The sequence below is a fragment of the Coturnix japonica genome, unplaced genomic scaffold (genome assembly GCF_054131305.1).
Source record: "Coturnix japonica strain WE unplaced genomic scaffold, WE-NBRP24 Scf044, whole genome shotgun sequence".
Lineage (NCBI taxonomy): Eukaryota > Metazoa > Chordata > Aves > Galliformes > Phasianidae > Coturnix > Coturnix japonica.
In genome coordinates, this window is record NW_028188947.1 from 71,703 (window position 1) to 90,256 (window position 18,554).

The following is an 18,554-nucleotide window of genomic DNA, read 5'->3' on the forward strand; positions in this document are numbered from 1 at the left end:
TTGTTTTAGATTTGTGGTTTGCGTTTGTATCTATGCTGGGTTTGGGTTAGGGGTACAGTTGGTTTTAGGTTTGGGGTTTGGGTTTGTGTCTATGTTGAGTTTGGGTTTGTGTCTGTGTTGGTTTATGGTTAGGCTTTGGCACTGGATTAGGGTAGGGTTGGGTTTGGGTTAGGCTTCGGCCTTGGATTAGGGTTCGGTTTTGGTTTAGGGTTTGGGATGGCATTTGGGTCAGAGTTAGGGTTGTGAATCATGCACAACTTAAGCAGATCCAACCTGAAGGACAAAGGCGCTGGAGTAAATGTCAGCTCAGGAACAGAACTGGGAGTGGGCCGCAGAGTTTGCTTTCAAGGGAAGATTGGACAGATGTGCTGCTGTTGAAAATAAGATTGCAGATGTGCTGGTGTTGAAGATAAGATGGCAGAACAGATGCCTCAGCTGGATGTAGCATCAACAGGAACCAGTTTGGGCACCCCCCCTTAGAGAGTTGGGCATTTATAGTGAGAATGGCTATTAGCCTTCATCCCACCACCACCAGAGATGTTCATTAATGCTTGGAATCTCTGCCCATGTCATTGGGATTAATGACCATGTATAGGCTATGCCTATCAATGGGTAGTCGCTGCAGTGATCCCCACGCACCCAGTGCTGCAATAAAGGGAACAGAACTCATTGGCGTGTCACATTCCTGTCTTGATTTCGTTGGCTTCACCATGGCCACAGCTTATAGGACTGGTCATAGATCAGCTTCCAAAGCCCCTTTTTTTAAAGGAGATGCCACAAAGCTGTACTGCCTGGTGGTGTTGTTGATCAGGTAGTAGAGAGCATTCAAAAGGCTCCAAATGATGCATTATAGAAAGCTGCAGCCACATCATGAATCCCTTCCCCTGCCCCCATCCCCAAATCCATCACCAATCAACCCCTCCATCCACGGCCCCAAATCCCCCCCTTCCATTTCTAGGAACCTATGAAGCTACATTGTGTGCCTCCGGTGGCACAGTGGTTAAGGACGCCACTTTGCAACACCAGAGGCCCGGGTTCAAATCTCCCCTGTGTCGCAAGTGGTAGAAGTGCCGCTCTGCTACACAGGAGGCTCAAATCCTGGGGGTTGGACTCGATGATCTCTAAGGTCCCTTCCAACCCGCATGAGACTGTGATACTCTGATACATCCATGGCCCCAGATCCATCTCCAATGAACCTTTATTCACAGCCCCAAATTCATCCCTCCATTTAGAGGAACCAATGAACCCCTTTATCCACAGCCCCAAATCCATCTCCAATGTACCTCCACCCATGACCCCAAACCCATCACCAATGAACCTTCATCCACCACCCCAAATCCATCCCTTCCATTTATAGGAACCAACGAACCCCTTCATTAATGGCCCCAAATCCTTCCCTTCCATTTATAGGAACCAATTAACCCCTCCATCCCATCCCCAACCCCCCACTTCCCCCTTCAGCCTCAACGCACAGAACTGACACATTGTGGGCCTAAAAATGAACCCAAAATCCAAACCCTAAATAAACAGGCCCAAAATGATGCAAAATGAACCCAAAACCAGACCCCGAATTAAGCCGTGGGGCTTCCAAACTCCACCTCAGCACCTTCCCACCTTTGGCTGCTTGATGCCCCCCATGGCAGCAGCTCTCCTGCCCTGCTGCAGCCTGTAGAGCATCTCCCCCCGGTTCCTCCTCATCTTTTCCTCATAGCTTCGGCCCTTTAAGGTCACGACGTCGCCATATTCCTCCTTCAGCTTCTTCATCACAGCCTTCAGTTCCCCTTCGTACCTCGTGAGCTCTGCATTCAGCTGTTGCCGTGTCTCACCAGGCCATGATGGGAGCCCATGTTGGCCTTGGAAGCCATTGGGGTTGGAGTCTGGGATCCCACGTTGACCTATAAAGAAGCCATTGGGGTTGGAGTCACGGCCACCCAGGAGGGGGGTTGAAGGCAGAGCACAGATGAGGGTCCTGCATCCTGAAGGAGCATCTGGTACAGAGCAGACACATCTGAAGGATGAGCTCCAGCATGGCTGGCACCAACAAGGAGCAACCCAGGATGAGCAAGAACGGCCCCAGGGTGGGAACTGCCTCTGGACAGACATGCAGTGACACTGAAGGTACACGTGCCCACAGCCACCAAGGGAGCGGTGCTGCAGCCAGTCTTGGGATGGAAATGGCACTTTCCATCTGCCACCTCCATCCTGCCCAGCAGTGGGAGGGGTGCCAGGAAGCAGCAGATGCAGAGTGTGACCTGCTTTTATTTTAATCTCCAGAGCGAGTTGCCGTCTGGGATGCCGTGGCAGCCTTTGTATGAGAGAATCATGGAACAATTGGAGCAGGAAGGAACCCCAAAAGGGCACCCGGTCCCACCGCCCTGCGGGGAACAGGGACACCTACCTCCAGATGAGGTTGCTCTGAGCCTGGTCCAGCCTGGCCTTGAAAGCCTGTCTGGGCACCCACCACCTCTCTGGGCAAGACATCCCAGTGCCTCACCACCCTCCAGCCAAATCCTTCTTCCTCCCATCCAAAGCCAATCTTCCCTCTTTCTGCCTGAAACTGTTTCCCCTCCTCCTATCCCAAGTGACCCTGCTAACAGCTTTAGAAAGCCTTCATGCAGCATGAAAACATGCCTGTGAGCAAACAAGGAGAGAGCAGCAAGGATTGCTGTTGCACTGCGTCACGCCGCTCACTGCCCTCTCCTCCCTTACCAACTCCCCAAAATAAAGCCCACCCCCCCCCCCTTCAATATATACTCATTAATAACACACACACACACACCCTTTATATAGAAACCCGGAACGCAGCGTTGGGTGCGGCGCAGCCCCGGGGCAGGAAGCGCTGATGATGGGAGGGGGCTGGGCCATATACACTCATATGGGCCCGCCCCTAAGCTCTGCCCCCCTGCACGGAAGGACACAAAGTTCCCCTGTCGTGGCTGTGGGTGACCACTAGGGGGCGCCGTAGGCATAAAGATTGCCCCCCACGCCCCTTCCCCTTCAACCCAATTTGGTTCCAAAGAGACCCCCCCGCCCCCCCCATTAAACTGGGGTCTTAGAGTGCCCCCACTGACTCCAAATACCTCCCCCAACCCACCCTATAGACCCCAAACCCACCCCACTGCACCCTAATCCCACCCCACAGCCCCCAAACACCCCCCCAAGCCCACCTTAAAACCCCCAAAGTCCACCCCATAACCCCCAGATACCCCCCAAACCCACCCTATGGCCCCAAAATCCACCCCTCAGCCCCCAAATACTCCCTTAAACCTACAATATAGACCCCAAACCCACCCCACTGCACCCTAATCCCACCCCACAGCCCCCAAACACCCCCCAAACCCACCTTAAAACCCCCAAAGGCCACCCCATAACCCCCAGATACCCCCCAAACCCACCCTATGGACCCCAAATCCACCCCTCAGCCCCCAAATACCCCCTTAAACCCACCCTATGGATCTCAAATCCACCCCTTAGCTCCAAAATACCCCCTTAAACCATGCTGGAGCCTTGGGGGCGGCTGTTGGCGGCCCTCAGCCCACAAACCTCTTCCGCTCCCTCTGCCGTTCCCCCCCCTCCGCCCCACGCAACCAGGTCAGGCCTCTCCGGTCTCCACTCCCCCTTCCCCCCATTATCCCCAATGGGTCCGTGCCGTAACCCGCTCCCCCGGAGGGAACGCGTGCTCTGCAGAAATGAGTCCCCTGGGAAACGCGATCCGCTTCACTGGTGTTCCGCCCTTGCTTTGGTTCCTACGGCCTACAGAGCCGGAGGAAGGCGATCCCGGGAAGGGGGGGGGGTGGTGTCCTCAGAGGGGTGGGGACGTGTCAGCTGTGTCTCCACGGAGGGCTGTGTGTCCCCCCCCTACAGGTGGAGCTGCTGCTGCTGCTGCTCGTGTACCCCCGTGGGCGCCCCCCCCCACCACCCAAAACGAAGGGGGGCTGCGGGGATACCTGAGAGTATTGGCTCGGGCGCCCGGCCCGCCCCGGCCCAAAGCGTGCAGCCGCTACCTGCGGCGTTTGGCTGCCCGGAGCCTGGGGGGGTTACGGGAGGGCTTTGGCACGATGGGGAGCCCCGGAGGGGGGTTACGGCTTTGCCTCCGTTTGGAGCCCGACAACGCGACCCCCCCTCATCGCCTCCACATCCTGCCGGTGCTGCTGCAGATGGGGGGGGGGGCTCAGGGCTGATCGGTGCGGTTGGAGTCGGGGGGAGCAGAATTAAGGCTCACCCTGCGCCCCTCCCGGTTTCCCCCCCACCCCCCACTCCTCCCGGTCAATGCCCTATTCAGCTCCTAAGGCCCCGGGCGATGGGGGGTGTCTCCGACTCCTCTTTGCCCCCCCTTCCTTTACCCGTAGCGGCTCAATTGCGACCCTCCCCCCACCTTGGGATGCCTCCAGGCGACGCCGCATGTTCGACGCCATGTGGGAAACGCTGGGAGTGGGACCCGAAAGCCAGTTGGTGTGAGAAGGGGCTCGGCCCCCCGCCGTCATCACCCCCTTCATGTTGGATGAAGGGGACGGAGATGGGGGGTGGGTGGCGGCCGCCTCGTTGCCCCCCCGTGGTCTGGCCATAGGAAATAATTCATCTCGATGGTTTTCTTATGGATTCATTTGCTTCCTCGAGGTTGTCCTGACATTTGGCAATTTCCTTCAGTAGCGTTTTGAGCCTTTTCACTTCTGCATCCTTCTGCTGTAGAAATATCACATTCCAAACAGGACGAACCAGATCATTTTAGAAACAATTACAAGCCAAGTTGCATTTTGGTGTTAAAAACAGCCATAGACTCATAGAATAGCCTGGGTTGAAAAGGACCACATTGTGCAGGGTCTCCAACCAGCAGACCAGGCTGCCCAGAGCCACATCCAGCCTGGCCTGGAATGCCTCCAGGGATGGAGCATCCACAACCTCAATGGGCAACCTGTTCCAGTGTGTCACCACCCTCTGTGTGAAAAACATCAACCTAATATCCAACCTAAACGTCCCCATATAACTTTAAAACCATTCCCCCTTGTCCTATCACTATCCACCCTTGTAAACAGCCATTCCCCTGCCTGTTTATATGCTCCTTTCAAATACTAGAAGGCCACAGCGAGGTTTCCCTGGAACCTTCTCTTCTCCAAGCACAACAAGCCCAGTTCCCTCAACCTGTCCTCACAGGAAAGGTACTCCAGCCCTCTGATCATCTTACTGGCCCCCCTTAGCGTTATTTGCAATTCTCTTTTGCCTTCCTGCAAGCACACCTGCTTCAGGGCACATTTCATCCCACTGTTAGGCCTTGTAAGAAGCACTATGGCAAGTCCATATGCAGAAAACACTGGCATTCCATTCACTAACTGAGAAACTATTCTGCCCTTGCTCCTGACACTTGTCCCTGCCTCCTCCTGCACTGGGCAGTGTTTGTGGGCAATGAAAGAAATATCCACATTCTGGAAAATACAGACAAAAAAGAAACAGGCAGAAAAGCGGCACTAATACTTTGTCACTGGTGGGAATCTCCACAGAAAGTGCTGTGCTAAAGGTGTGAGGTTAAGGGATCATCACTGTCATGATAAAAGTCACAGCATGGAAGATTTAGCGATGGCGTGCTGACTAGAAGGAAAAAACAACACTTACCTTGGAGCTTGTTCATTTTCTCTCCTATCATCGGATATCTTCTCATCATCTACGTAGCTCTGAAGTTGGCCAAAGCCTGTTGCCATGAGCTTTGCTAAACGCAACAGTGCTGTGGCTCAGAGGTATTACACCGGCACATAGCATAGGAGAACTCCATAACCCAAGTGTCAAGGGAAGAAGAAAGGGGAACTGTTACAATTAATTACGTTCACTAAATTGATAATTGTAGGCTTCTTGTCACACACTACTGCCTACAGCAAAACAGCACAGATGTTGACAACTGTGATTTCTGCATACAAGCAACCACTCGAGGCTGAGCACACTCTCCTGTCCCTTTGCCATGTCTAGAAAGACCCAGAAGAGCTCAGTGTTCTCTCGCTGTTAGTTTACATCCTCCAAGCACTTCCAAAGGCACGCTGCTCTGTAGAAAAAGCTGAGCTTATCAGAAAGTTTGTGCAGGAAGAAGGCAGCAGTATCAGTGCATGTCATCCTGGGGGATCTGAAAGCATTTGTGAAGAGAACAGGGAAAGAAGAGGGAAGAGAGCAAAACCAACAGGCACTAGCACTGCTGCCCACAGGGGGCGGGGCTTGAGGCAGGGCCTGTTCCAGAGGGGGGCCTGGCACAGTTAGGGCCAGCTCAGGGCCCAGAGCAGAGGGGGACCAGGCACAGCTGAGGCCACTGCAGGGCCCAGGTGAGAGGGGAACCCAGCACAGTCGGGGCTGCTTTGGGGCCTGGGCCGGAAGGGGGCCGGGCACAGCCAGGGCCTATCCCCCTTTTTTGCACATATGAAATGCTCCCAGCTGTGCTGCACAGCAGAACATCTTTCAATGGAGATGAAAGCCTGTGAAATGAAAGAATCCTTTCTTATTTCTTTCACATTTGTGTTTGTTGACTGCAGTTCCAACCAGGTGGACTCGCAGTGTCTTGCAAGTGCCACCTGGAAGCAGGTACAGACTGGAGACACAGCACCCTCAATGTCCAGGTGAGTAACAGCAGCCAAGGAGGCCTTTGGGCTCTGCAGGGTCCAAGTGTGGAGCATTACACACAGGAGCAGCTGAGTATAAAGACAGTGGCAGAGCTGCAGAGCTTGCCATAGTAGGGAGGCACAGTGGCTCAGCTCATTTCCCACAGTAACACAGGAAATAAGAGCCATGAGGGAAATGCAGATGCCTTCTGCCCCCATCAGAGGGGAGGAATGAGCTGCACTTCCACAGAGACATTCCTCTCACAGCCACTCACACCTCAGGTGTGGAGGGACGAGCTGGGGCTGCTGGTGGCAGCTGTGGAACACTGCCATCTGTGGTGCTCCATCCTACCTTGGAGGTGGGCATGTAGAGCTGAGGACCTTTGTCACTGCACAAATGACTGCAAGCAGAGATGTAGCAGAGGGAACATAAAGCATTTGATAACTTATACAAAGCAATGAGTAATAGAAATGACAATATTTCCAACCAAATATCCCCCATCCTAACAGTCATATCTGATCTCTACAATCCCACCCAAACAATTTCCCAGCCCCCTCCAATTCCTCCTCACTATCCCACCCCTGAATTTCCCTCCCCCAATTCCCACACAGTAATTGCCCACACTAATTACCAGCATGCAGGGCATGGGGAACACCTGTTCCTTGTGTGCAGACACCTGGAAAAAAAAGAAGTGGCAGGGAACTGGGGGTCTGTAGCAGGTTGTGGAGGCTCTGCATAGAACGTAACCCCAGACCACAACCCCATCAGCTGCTGGAGCAGCATCATCCCTGTCATTGGGGGATGTTGCCAGTGGTGGACAGGGACACAGGGAGAAGCCACACCTTGGTGTAGCTCTGATCTGCTCATGTCCAGTCCAATCCTCTATAGCACTTTCCATCTTCTGTCCTTTGTTCTTAACCGTATCCTTCCTTCTCTTCTGCTCTTTTCCTTTCTTTTAGGTGTCTTACCTGTATCTGCTTTTCCCCTCTTCTGTTCTTTTACTGCTCTGGTCAGCATCCAGTGTCTGCACCACAACTCTAGGTTTTGGGATGGAGAAAGGTACACAGGGCATAGATTTGTACAAGAAAAGCTCTCTTGCTGTGCCCAACAGATGACAAAAAGGAACCCTCAGGACCACAGAGGCAGCTTGTTTCTCCAAAGGCCACAGCGTAAGCTCGTGTAACTGGGAAGGACTCTGTTATACATCTCCTAAAAGTGCCTTTGAATGAATAATTTTCTGGTCTTGTTTCCAATTGTTGCTCAGAGGAAATGAGGTTTTTATCCTTGTATCTTTGCAGGAAGACAGAGAGGAGGGAACCTGTCTGGTGAAATGCTCAGGTGCTGTTTCCTTCCTTGCACCAACAGCCTGTTTGTGTCCATGCGATGCCAGTTGTCCTCCTGACAGTTTCTACCGGTCCTTCTCCGAGTCCTTCTGCTAAGCACTGCTATTTCTGTATCCTCAGGGCCCTGTTAGGACTAAAAAGGGGAGCAGATAACAGACGGAAGAATCTGGCCTTCTGCTGGGTGAAAGCCGCCTGCATGTCCTGTTCCTGCTTTCTCTTTTCCCCAGGTGGCATTGTGCTTCCCAAGGAGCTGACTCGCGGAATCAAACTCTATAATCCAGAGATGGGTTATAAAGCAGGTATGTTTATTCCAGCGTTGCGCAGCGCCGGGTGCAAGGGGGATAGCTCCTCCAAACTTGCACACCGTAAAGAGAAAAGTGTGTTACAGATATAGGTTAAGCTAATACATAAACAATAGTCTCCTCCTCAGTTTGATTACATATTCATTACATTCCCTATGGCCCCGTTCCCCGCGACCCCATTCCCTCATTCCCCCTGACCCCATTCCCCGTGACCCTTGCCGATGTTTTGGGGTGAAAGTCTTCTTCTGTTTTCTTCTTGGTGTTATCTGCTGTTATTGTTCTCCCATGTTGGCATCATCTTGCCCGGGGGGGGATCTAATCCTTCTTGTCAGAGGTCTCCGGACAGTTTCTTCTTATCTTTATTGCCCTCTTCTCTGGCTTTATTTTGACTAAGTGTCTGCAATTCCCCCTTTCCCTGCACTTTTAAATGTACAGTTACCCTTTGTCTTGGTTTCTGTGAAGTTCCCCTTTCCCTTTCTATAGCAAAGTGTTACCTTACCACCATTTTGAGGCTTTGCTCACTCTTCAATTCCCCCCTTTTCTTTAATCTAGCAGGCTTTTACCTGCTAGATTCTTAATGGGTCTCAAAATAGGTTCCGCTCTCTACCTTTTGTCTCAGCTCATGTCTCTTCCAAACCTCGTATTCCCTTCCAGTACCTTGGTACAGACACAAAAGACATCTTATAACAACACAAGTAAAACACACCAAGAGTAGCAAGGTGATGCAGGCTAAGAAAAGCTGTTTTAGTCATCCTAAATTTGGCAACTAGTAAGTTTATCCCATGATCCAGAGAAAACTATTCCCCAATCGGTGTTATCCCTGCCTACTCCATGTTGCAATGCATCTTTGGATAAACAGGATATCTCCTTTTGGATTGTCCATCAAGCATCTGCAGCAGCATCCTCAATTGTTTCTAAGGTTACAGAAATTTTCATACAATGGTACCCCCCTTTTCTTGGGAGTTCTATGAACTCAATTTGCTGTTGTTGCCCTGGAAGGCCCTCTCCCATGAGGCCCACTTGTGCCCTATTCCTGGTACTGGGACTGTACTTTGTAGTGTTGGTTTGCTCAATATATTCTCTTATCTTCCCTTATAACCAATTTCCATAAAATACTAAAGGGCATAATAATGTGTCCATTTGGGCATGCACACATCTGTCAGCTTGCTCTCTTCCTTTCTAAATTATTAATTGGACTCCTGTTCTCTTTAGAATATTTTACAGGTTTTGACTTGGCTTCAGAGATTTTAAGTTTACCGTCTGGAATTGAAGCCCTCTTCAACTGCCTGTTCTGCCACCTGATCTATCATCTTATTTTCTGTTTCCTGTACAGTGTTACATTTCTGATGTCTTTTACAACATATAATAACCATTGGTAGATTTAAATCAGGCTGTTTTCCTTGTGTGTGAGCAATCCTTGCTCTTTTCAGATGGTACTATGAGCGTGTGGCACATATTTAGCATCTGTCCATATGATTGAAGCTCTTGTCAAGGCAGTTATTTCAGTCTTCTGAGGGGAAGTCCCCACAGCTGGTGGTTGTGCTTCGGTTACCTGGTCAGTAGCAGTTACTGCATGTCCTGCCTTACAGTCTCCTTGTCTCATAAAACTGCAGCTTCTGGTAAACCAGGTGTCTTCTGCATCTTCTAAGGGTTCGTCCTTCAGGTTCGACTGACTGGCTGGAATGTGCAGCTTCAGTTGATTTAAAGCAGTCATGTAATACTGGTTCTCCGGGTGTTCCGCTAAGGAAAGATACTGGGTTGACAATATTAGTCACAATTATTTCTACATCACCCTGCTCTACCAGGATGGCCTGGTATTTCAGGAATCTTTGGGGTGAGAGCCAATGAACTAATGTCCCCCCTTTTGCCTCCAATACAGTAAACACTGTATGAGATATTAAAACTGGTATCCTTTGGCCCAGTGTAGATTTATGGGCTTCTTGAATATTGAGCACTAGTGCAGCCACTGCCCTCAGGCACCCTGGCCATCCCTTACTCACTTCAAGCTGTTTGAGGTTTACCATCAGTCCGTAGCTGTGTATCCATGGTCAGCACCCTCCTGTCATTCCTGGGAACGTATGGAGTTCCTTGGCAGTTTGCAGCTCATTGGCTTAGCAGATGGCTTCTTTCTTGGTAGTCCTTAAGGTTCAAAGTCCAGCTGTAATTTCTGAGTTATTTGTGCTTTCTGTAAACCAAGAAACTCAGCAAACTCTCAGTCTATTCTACACAGTCCTTTTGTCGCTGTGGCATCCACATGCTCCGGTAAAGTTCCACCCTAGGATGGAGGATCCCAGGTCTCAGGCTCACAAGTTGACCGGTTCTCAAAAATCATTAAGCTGTTCTCACAACCCTGGGTAACACTGTCCAGGTTAACTGAGTCTCTTCTCCCTTTATTAGGGCTTTCCTATTCAAAGGCAAATAACCTTAGGCTTCCTTTAGCCAAACCAGGCAGAAGAGACATCCCTCAAATCCAGAAGGTAAACTCCACCTAGTCATTCCTTAACTTGGTTGATAAAGTGCATGGATTTTCCATTACTGAGTGTATCCATTCAACAATTCCATTACTTGTCCTCATGTCTTCTACCAAACTATCGAAAATTTAGCAAATTGGCAAAACTGGAGTTTTGTACTTGGATTCCCATTCAATTAGTAATTCAAACTCAAAAAATTATCTATTATTTCTTTTATCCTTCTACAGTCACATATCCTCAAAGGGCATCACTTTACCCTGAGTGGGTGAGCTCTTGCTTTTAACTTAATTTTTGGCCCTGATGCCCACACCCCTAAGTGTGTCTTATTTGAGATTGCTGTGGCTCCTGGGGGTATAACATTGTTTTTCCCAGTTTGTGTTAATAGTCAGACTTACAATTCTTAATCAGCCAATATTGTTTGACCCTTAGCTCCAGTTTTATTAAATTTCTTGCCAGGGTAACCTGACAGGTACAAGAATTCCTGTATTCCTACTTGTTTTCTTAGCTTATATTTAATTAATTCCAAAAGTAAGCCTTTTCTTGTTGGGCAGTAGCACCTACTAATGTTACAAAACCATCTATGGGTAGTAAGAAGCTCCCATATCCATCAGAAAATGAACTACTTTATCCTGCTTCTTTAGCTGCAGTTTCATCGGTGTATCTGCTAGGGTAAACTTCCCAAGTTCTCATTGTTCAGCTCTGCAATCAGAGACAATTCCTTCTCACTCAGCTTGGTCAGATTTCTCTACCAGTGTCCCACTGCAGTTTGTACACTGCTTTCATTCCAGCGGAGCAGAGCCCTCCCTGGGCTCTTCAAGCCTCCATCCCCTTTCCTCGTGGGGGATCCCTGGGTCCTATGGCCCTACTCTAGCACCACAACAGTAACAGCTGTTATTATTCTCAATTTCCTGAACATCTCTGATTCTCAATCAGGTGTTTGTTTTGTTTTCTGTTGTTGTTGTTGTTTGTTTGTTTTCTTCTTATTGTACTCCTCTCTTCAGACCTGACATCCCTGTTTTTATCTTTGCCTTCCTCAACCTGCGTCCTTCCCAAACTTTTTCGCTTTCCAAACTCTAATCATTACATTTCACCTCCTCTCCAGAGCCATCCAGTGCTGCCCAGATTTCAGATTTCCCACATCTCTGCACATGAAGGCTATTCTCACTTCCAGTGCCCTGTCCTCTCCACCTTCCCCTTTGCTGTTTACAGCAGCAGTCTCTGACCCTGGCTCCCTCTCCCACTCTGAGAGTTCTGATTGCAGGGGAACGGTGCGGGGGGGTTGTTCTCATGCCAGCACAGATAAACTCACTTTCTCTTTAACCCTTTTTCCTCTGTACACTATTCCACTATTTGTACCCTCATTTACACTTCCACGTACCCTCAACGATACTTCCGTATGACATTAACAACTACACTTTCTTATACCAGCAAAACAGTTTGTCCCATTCCCTTCAAAACCCACAAATCAAACAACACAGTTCTTCAGTTTCCATAAACACTCTTACTACCTTATAACTTTTCCTTAGCAATCCATATCGTTCAGTTATACACCTCTCGCCACAGAGCCATCACTGACTGACCCACCTCCCTTACACCTCTTCGCAGGCAGAACACAGTATCACATAAATGGCTTGATACTCATACCACACAGACATCCCTCTATATGTTCATTGTCCCTGTCCTCTAGCTTATACATCAACCACCACTGATTACAATATTTAATCAGAATTTTTTTTCAGCTCAGGGTTCCTCCTGGTTCCCCAGCGATATCTCGCCAATGTGCCAGTATACACGTCAGGGGTGAGCGCGCAGGGACCTCTTTGCTCTGTGATTTTCCCATCGTAACTTAATATAAACCACCGTATTCTTTTATAAGTAAAACCACTTCTGACACAACAGCATTGTTATGACTTATGACCACATACTTTACAACAACCAGTAATTAATAATACAAAATAAACATGTATTAAAACAAAGACAAACAAGTATTGGAGACAACTTTCGCTTCGTCCGTCCCCGGCCGTTTCCCTCGCGGGAGGACGGAACCGCGGGTCAGGACTCCACACTCGCCCCGCAGCTGTGCTGCGTCTCACTCACACCACACTCACACGACAATTCAAACACAATTACAATATATCATTTGTTAAGCTTAACCAAAGATGTTAAGAACACCGGTGCTAGTTGTTGACTTAGGTCACCTATATAGACAGCGCTGTATGATACCAATTATCCCAGGATTACCCAAATCACCCTGTACCAGAGAGCAGACAAGCTCTGCCCAATTAGCAATCACCTGAATGTGAGCAATAGCTCTTTTACCATGCGTACGACTTACTGGCCCCTTTGTAAGCATTCCCTAGGGAGTCCTAACCCAGCCGGCAACCTAACCTAACCCGTGAGCTCACATCCCTGGGGGGGAGCACGCCGACTCCACTGTGCCCTGCGTAGGACGTCTCCTCACGACTTACGGGTCCCCCATTTCACATACCTGGTCCGCCGATAGATGGTTCTTGTCTGCTCCTGCAGTGATCAGATGAGGGAGGGGAGTCCTTCCGAGAAATCTCGGGGCGCGCCAAAGGCGTCCCCCTTCTCAGCTGGTCCTGCAGCCGAACAGAGAGGGTCCCATCTGGGGTGCCAAATTGACTCGCGGAATCAAACTCTATAATCCAGAGATGGGTTATAAAGCAGGTATGTTTATTCCAGCGTTGCGCAGCGCCGGGTGCAAGGGGGATAGCTCCTCCAAACTTGCACACCGTAAAGAGAAAAGTGTGTTACAGATATAGGTTAAGCTAATACATAAACAATAGTCTCCTCCTCAGTTTGATTACATATTCATTACATTCCCTATGGCCCCGTTCCCCGCGACCCCATTCCCTCATTCCCCCTGACCCCATTCCCCGTGACCCTTGCCGATGTTTTGGGGTGAAAGTCTTCTTCTGTTTTCTTCTTGGTGTTATCTGCTGTTATTGTTCTCCCATGTTGGCATCATCTTGCCCGGGGGGGGATCTAATCCTTCTTGTCAGAGGTCTCCGGACAGTTTCTTCTTATCTTTATTGCCCTCTTCTCTGGCTTTATTTTGACTAAGTGTCTGCAATTCCCCCTTTCCCTGCACTTTTAAATGTACAGTTACCCTTTGTCTTGGTTTCTGTGAAGTTCCCCTTTCCCTTTCTATAGCAAAGTGTTACCTTACCACCATTTTGAGGCTTTGCTCACTCTTCAGAGCATATGGACCTTTTAGATGGGAGTGCGCAGCAAGGAACACATGGGGTCTCAGCTTCCTTCCTGCTCTACATCTGAGTGAGGGACACTGTGACCTGCTCAGGAGGCAAGATGTCATGTCAGGGAGGTGTGTTTTCCTTGTTGTTTTTTATCATCTGTGCTTTGCTTTGCTGTGTTATTTTTTTTCCTTTGCAGTTCTATGGTTTTCTTTCCTATTTGGTGTTTTCTATGTCGTGTTTTTTTTGTTTTTTGTTTTTTGTTTTTTGTTTTTTGTTTTTTGTTTTTTGTTTTTTGTTTTTTTTATAAGTTTTTTTCTGTTTTTCCTTGTCTTAGTTTTTTTCTTTTGTTTGATTTATCATTTTTTCTTTGCTTTTATTATTATTATTTTTTTTAATTCTGTGTTATTTCCTAAAATCCTTCATGGTTTATTTGTTGTTGTGTTTTTCATCTATGTTTTGCTATTTTTCTTTATATACGCTGTATGAGAACTGTTGAATCACAGTCTGAGCCACTGATTATCACCTAGGGAAGGGACCTGGTCAGCCCTGGTTAGTGCAGGTGAGGGCAATGCAGCTGAGTGACTGGAAGGGATGGAGCCTGGCTGCACCTCTCTTACAGCTCATTTTTGAAGGCTGACTGCCCCTGGGTGGAATTTTTTTTGATGGTTTCTCCTCTGTGGAGTTTGTTCTGTGCACTTCCATCCTCAGTGGTGGGTGAGCCATTCTTTCCTTACCTTTGTAGTATATTCACACTGTGCTAGTCTTTCTGTTGTTACAGATAGTATGTGTTTTTTTTCTATTTGTTTTCTGTGGTTTTTTAAACTTTGATTCCCTGGTTTTTGGCTTGCTTTTTTTCTTTATATTTCTTTTTTTTTTTCTTTTTCTTTTTTTTTTTTTTTTTTTTTGCTGTGTCCTATTCTGCTTTACGGTGACATTTGCAAGAGACTGTGAATTCTCCTGGTTCAAATTGCAGTTGGCTTAATCAAATGTGTAAGAAATATATAAGGGCTGCTGAGGCCAGGCTGGAGTTGCATTTCTTTATGAACTGGGGTGTTGCTGCGGATGCGTTTCTCTCCTGTTTTGTCTCTTTTGCGGCTGTTCAAGAATATTAGATTGTGCTATGTCAGTATTTGTTGCCATCCTGCTTTCTCTTCTCTGTCTTGCAGGTCAGCTCGTGCTAGAAGTCAGTGGTATCACTGTATGAATGGAGGTCAGTTTAGGAGCAGCTGCTGATGGAAGGAATCAAGACCAGGCTAATAAATGGAAGCATCTCCTGGTAAGGTGTCAGAGGTGGCAGTAATGATGTCTGTCATCGTTAAAACCAGAGGTCAGGCTCATCCGAGTGCTTGCTGACTGATACTTCGGAGTATCTCGTTCTCCAGCTGAACGATAAGAAAGCTAAATATGCTGAGCCATTACAGCTTGTGCTGAAGTTGTGAATGTGCTCCCAGATGTTTCCTTTAGTGGTAAATCATGTTCTGGCACTGTGGTAGTCCTATCTCTGGCATGATCTGGAGCACCGTGTCTTGTTGCGAGCCTTGTGTGCCTGTTTCCATGAACCTTGCTTTCTTTCTCTCTTCAGAGTAAGGGCAGGGTGCTTCCTTGCTTTTGGTGGATTCATCCAGGAGGCTGTTAGAAGGCCAAATGCAATGTTCATTACATGGAGGGACAGGATGGGAATGGACTGTCGTTGCCACCAGGCAAAAGTGAGTTTCTTATGTCATGAATGATATAATTTTGATTATTCTGAGCAGTTGCAGTGTGGTAGAGGATGTCACGAAACCATTTATTTCGGAGCGCAGGGAAGAGTCATGAGAACCGAAACCGTAGTTTCTGTTTTGGATGTCAAAATGGTGGAGTTTCTTTGGGAGGGCAATAGCTGGGCTTCCTGTTAGCAGGCCCCCTCTGAGAGATTGGGCTTTGCTTGCTGCTTTGCTGTGCCTACCTGCCTGCTCCCTGTGCTTGTTCCTTTTACATTTCAGTGCTTCTTTTCCCTTGCTTTGATGCTTTTCCCTTTCAGGGCTTCTTTTCTCTTTCAGTGCTGCCTTTGCCCTTTATGTACTCCTTTTCCCTATCAGTGTTACTTTATGCTGTTCCTTTCCCTCTCGGGGCTCCTTTTCCCTTTCAGGGCTGCATTTCATTGCTTATTTTCTTTCTCAGGGCTGCTTATCCCTTTCAGGGCTGCTTTCCTTTGCTTATTTTCTTTTTCAGGGCTCCTTTTCCCTTTCAGGGCTCCTTTTCTTTATCAGTTCTGCTTCTCCCTTTCAGGGCTGCATTTTCTTGTTCCTTTTCCATGTCACTGCCGCTTTTCCCTTTCACTGCCGCTTTTCCCTTTCATGCTGCTTTTCCCTATTAGTCTTGCTTTTCCCATTCATTGCTGCTTTTCCCTTTCACTGCTGCTTTTCTCTTTCACTGCTGATTTTCCCATTCACTGCTGCTCTTCCCTTTCACTGCTGCTCTTCCCTTTCACTGCTCGTCTTCCCTTTCACTGCTGCTCTTCCCTTTCACTGCTGCTCTTCCCTTTCACTGCTGCTCTTCCCTTTCACTGCTGCTTTTCCCTTTCACTGCTGCTTTCCTTTTTATTCTTGCTTTTCCCTTTCACTGCTGCTTTTCCCTTTTAGTCTTGCTTTTTCCTTTCACTGCTGCTTTTCCCTTTCACTGCTGCTTTTCTCTTCCCCTGCTGCTCTTCCCTTTCACTGCTGCTCTTCCCTTTCACTGCTGCTTTTCCCTTTCACTGCTGATTTTCCCTTTTAGTCATACTTTTCTTTTTCAGTCTTGCTTTTCACTTTTAGTCTTGCTTTTCTCTTTCAGTCTTGCTTTTCTTTTTCACTGCTGCTTTTCTCTTTCACTGCTGCTCTTCCCTTTCACTGCTGCTCTTCTTTTTCACTGCTGCATTTTCCTTTCTCTGCTGCTTTTTCCTTTCTCTGCTGCTTTTCCCATTCACTGCTGCTTTTCCCTTTCACTGCTGCTTTTCCCTTTCACTGTTGCTTTTCCCTTTTAGTCCTGCTTTTCCCTTTCTCTGCTATTTTCCCTTTTAGTCTTGATTTTCCCTTTCACTCGTGCTTTTCCCTTTTAGTCTTGCTTTTCCCTTTCACTCGTGCTTTTCCTTTTTAGTCCAGCTTTTCTCTTTCACTGCTGATTTTCCCATTCACTGCTGCTCTTCCCTTTCACTGCTGCTCTTCCATTTCACTGCTCGTCTTCCCTTTCACTGCTGCTCTTCCCTTTCACTGCTGCTCTTCCCTTTCACTGCTGCTCTTCCCTTTCACTGCTGCTCTTCCCTTTCACTGCTGCTCTTCCCTTTCACTGCTGCTCTTCCCTTTCATTGCTGCTCTTCCCTTTCACTGCTGCTTTTTCCTTTTAGTGCTGCATTTCCCTTTCACTGCTGCTTTTTCCTTTCACAGCTGCTTTACCTTTTCACTGCTGCTTTTCCCTTTTAGTCTTGCTTTTCCCTTTTAGTCTTGCTTTTCCCTTTCACTGCTGATTTTCCCATTCACTGCTGCTTTTCCCTTTCACTTCTGCTTTTCCCTTTTAATCTTGCTTTTCCCATTCTCTGCTGCTTTTCCCATTCACTGCTGATTTTCCTTTCAGTGCTGATTTTCCCTTTTAGTCTTGCTTTTCCCTTTTAGTCTTGCTTTTCCCTTTCAGTCTTGCTTTTCCCTTTTACTGCTGCTTTTCCCTTTCACTGCTGCTCTTCCCTTTCACTGCTGCACTTCCCTTTCTCTGCAGCTTTTCCCTTTCTCTGCTGCTTTTCCCTTTCACTGCTGCTTTTCCCTTTTAGTCCTGCATTTCCCTTTCTCTGCTGCTTTTCCCTTTTATTCTTGCTTTTCCCTTTCACTCGTGCTTTTCCCGTTCACTCGTGCTTTTCCCTTTTAGTCTTTCTTTTCCCTTTTAGTCCCGCTTTTCCCTTTCACTGCTGATTTTCCCATTCACTGCTGCTTTTCCCTTTCACTGCTGTATTTCCCTTTTATGTCTTGCTTTTCCCGTTCACTCTGCTTTTCCCTTTCACTGCTGCTTTTCCCTTTCACTGTTGCTCTTCCCTTTCACTGCTGCTTTTCCCTTTCACTGCTGATTTTCCCCTTCACTGCTGATTTTCCCTTTCACTGCTGCTTTTCCCTTTAACTGCTGCTTTTCCCTTTTAGTCTTGCTTTTCCCTTTCACTGCTGCTTTTCCCTTTCATGCTACTTTTCCCTTTCACTACTGCTTTTCCCTTTCACTGCTGCTTTTCCCTTTCACTGCTGATTTTCCTTTTTATTCTTGCTTTTCCCTTTCACTGCTGCTTTTCCCTTCCCCTGCTGCTTTTCTCTTCCCCTGCTGCTTTTCCCTTCCCCTGCTGCTTTTCCCTTTCACTGCTGCTCTTCCCTTTCACTGCTGCTCTTCCCTTTCACTGCTGCACTTCCCTTTCTCTGCTGCTTTTCCCTTTCTCTGCTCCTATTCCCTTTCACTGCTGCTTTTCCCTTTTAGTCCTGCTTTTCCCTTTCTCTGCTGCTTTTCCCTTTTATTCTTGCTTTTCCCTTTCACTCGTGCTTTTCCCTTTTAGTCTTTCTTTTCCCTTTAAGTCCTGCTTTTCCCGTTCACTGCTGCTTTTCCCATTCACTGCAGCTCTTCCCTTTCACTGCAGCTCTTCCATTTCACTGCTGCTCTTCCCTT

The 18,554-nt window shown here is 48.1% G+C and overlaps 2 long non-coding RNA genes across 8 annotated transcripts in view; one reads left to right on the forward strand and one right to left on the reverse strand.

The window, feature by feature from the left end:
- Positions 1-1,180: 1,180 nt before the first annotated feature.
- On the reverse strand, positions 1,181-2,989 carry LOC146752501 (uncharacterized). The gene is made up of 2 exons (XR_014940596.1): positions 2,780-2,989; positions 1,181-1,895 (listed from the first exon to the last, which is right to left on the reverse strand). It is a non-coding gene; the product is annotated as an uncharacterized LOC146752501 (long non-coding RNA).
- A 3,537-nt stretch (positions 2,990-6,526) lies between these two features.
- LOC146752502 (uncharacterized) overlaps positions 6,527-18,554 on the forward strand; it is a 99,122-nt gene continuing 87,094 nt past the window's right edge. Inside the window, exons 1-4 of one of the 7 annotated variants that reach the window (XR_014940593.1) lie at positions 6,527-6,590; positions 7,872-8,215; positions 15,074-15,183; positions 15,490-15,613. This is a non-coding gene — a long non-coding RNA (uncharacterized LOC146752502). Of the gene's footprint in view, positions 6,591-6,873; positions 8,216-12,433; positions 12,700-12,735; positions 14,036-14,267; positions 14,467-15,073; positions 15,184-15,489; positions 15,614-18,554 lie in introns of those variants that run through there. The other 6 variants (XR_014940591.1, XR_014940589.1, XR_014940592.1 and 3 more) reach the window with 6 other exon arrangements.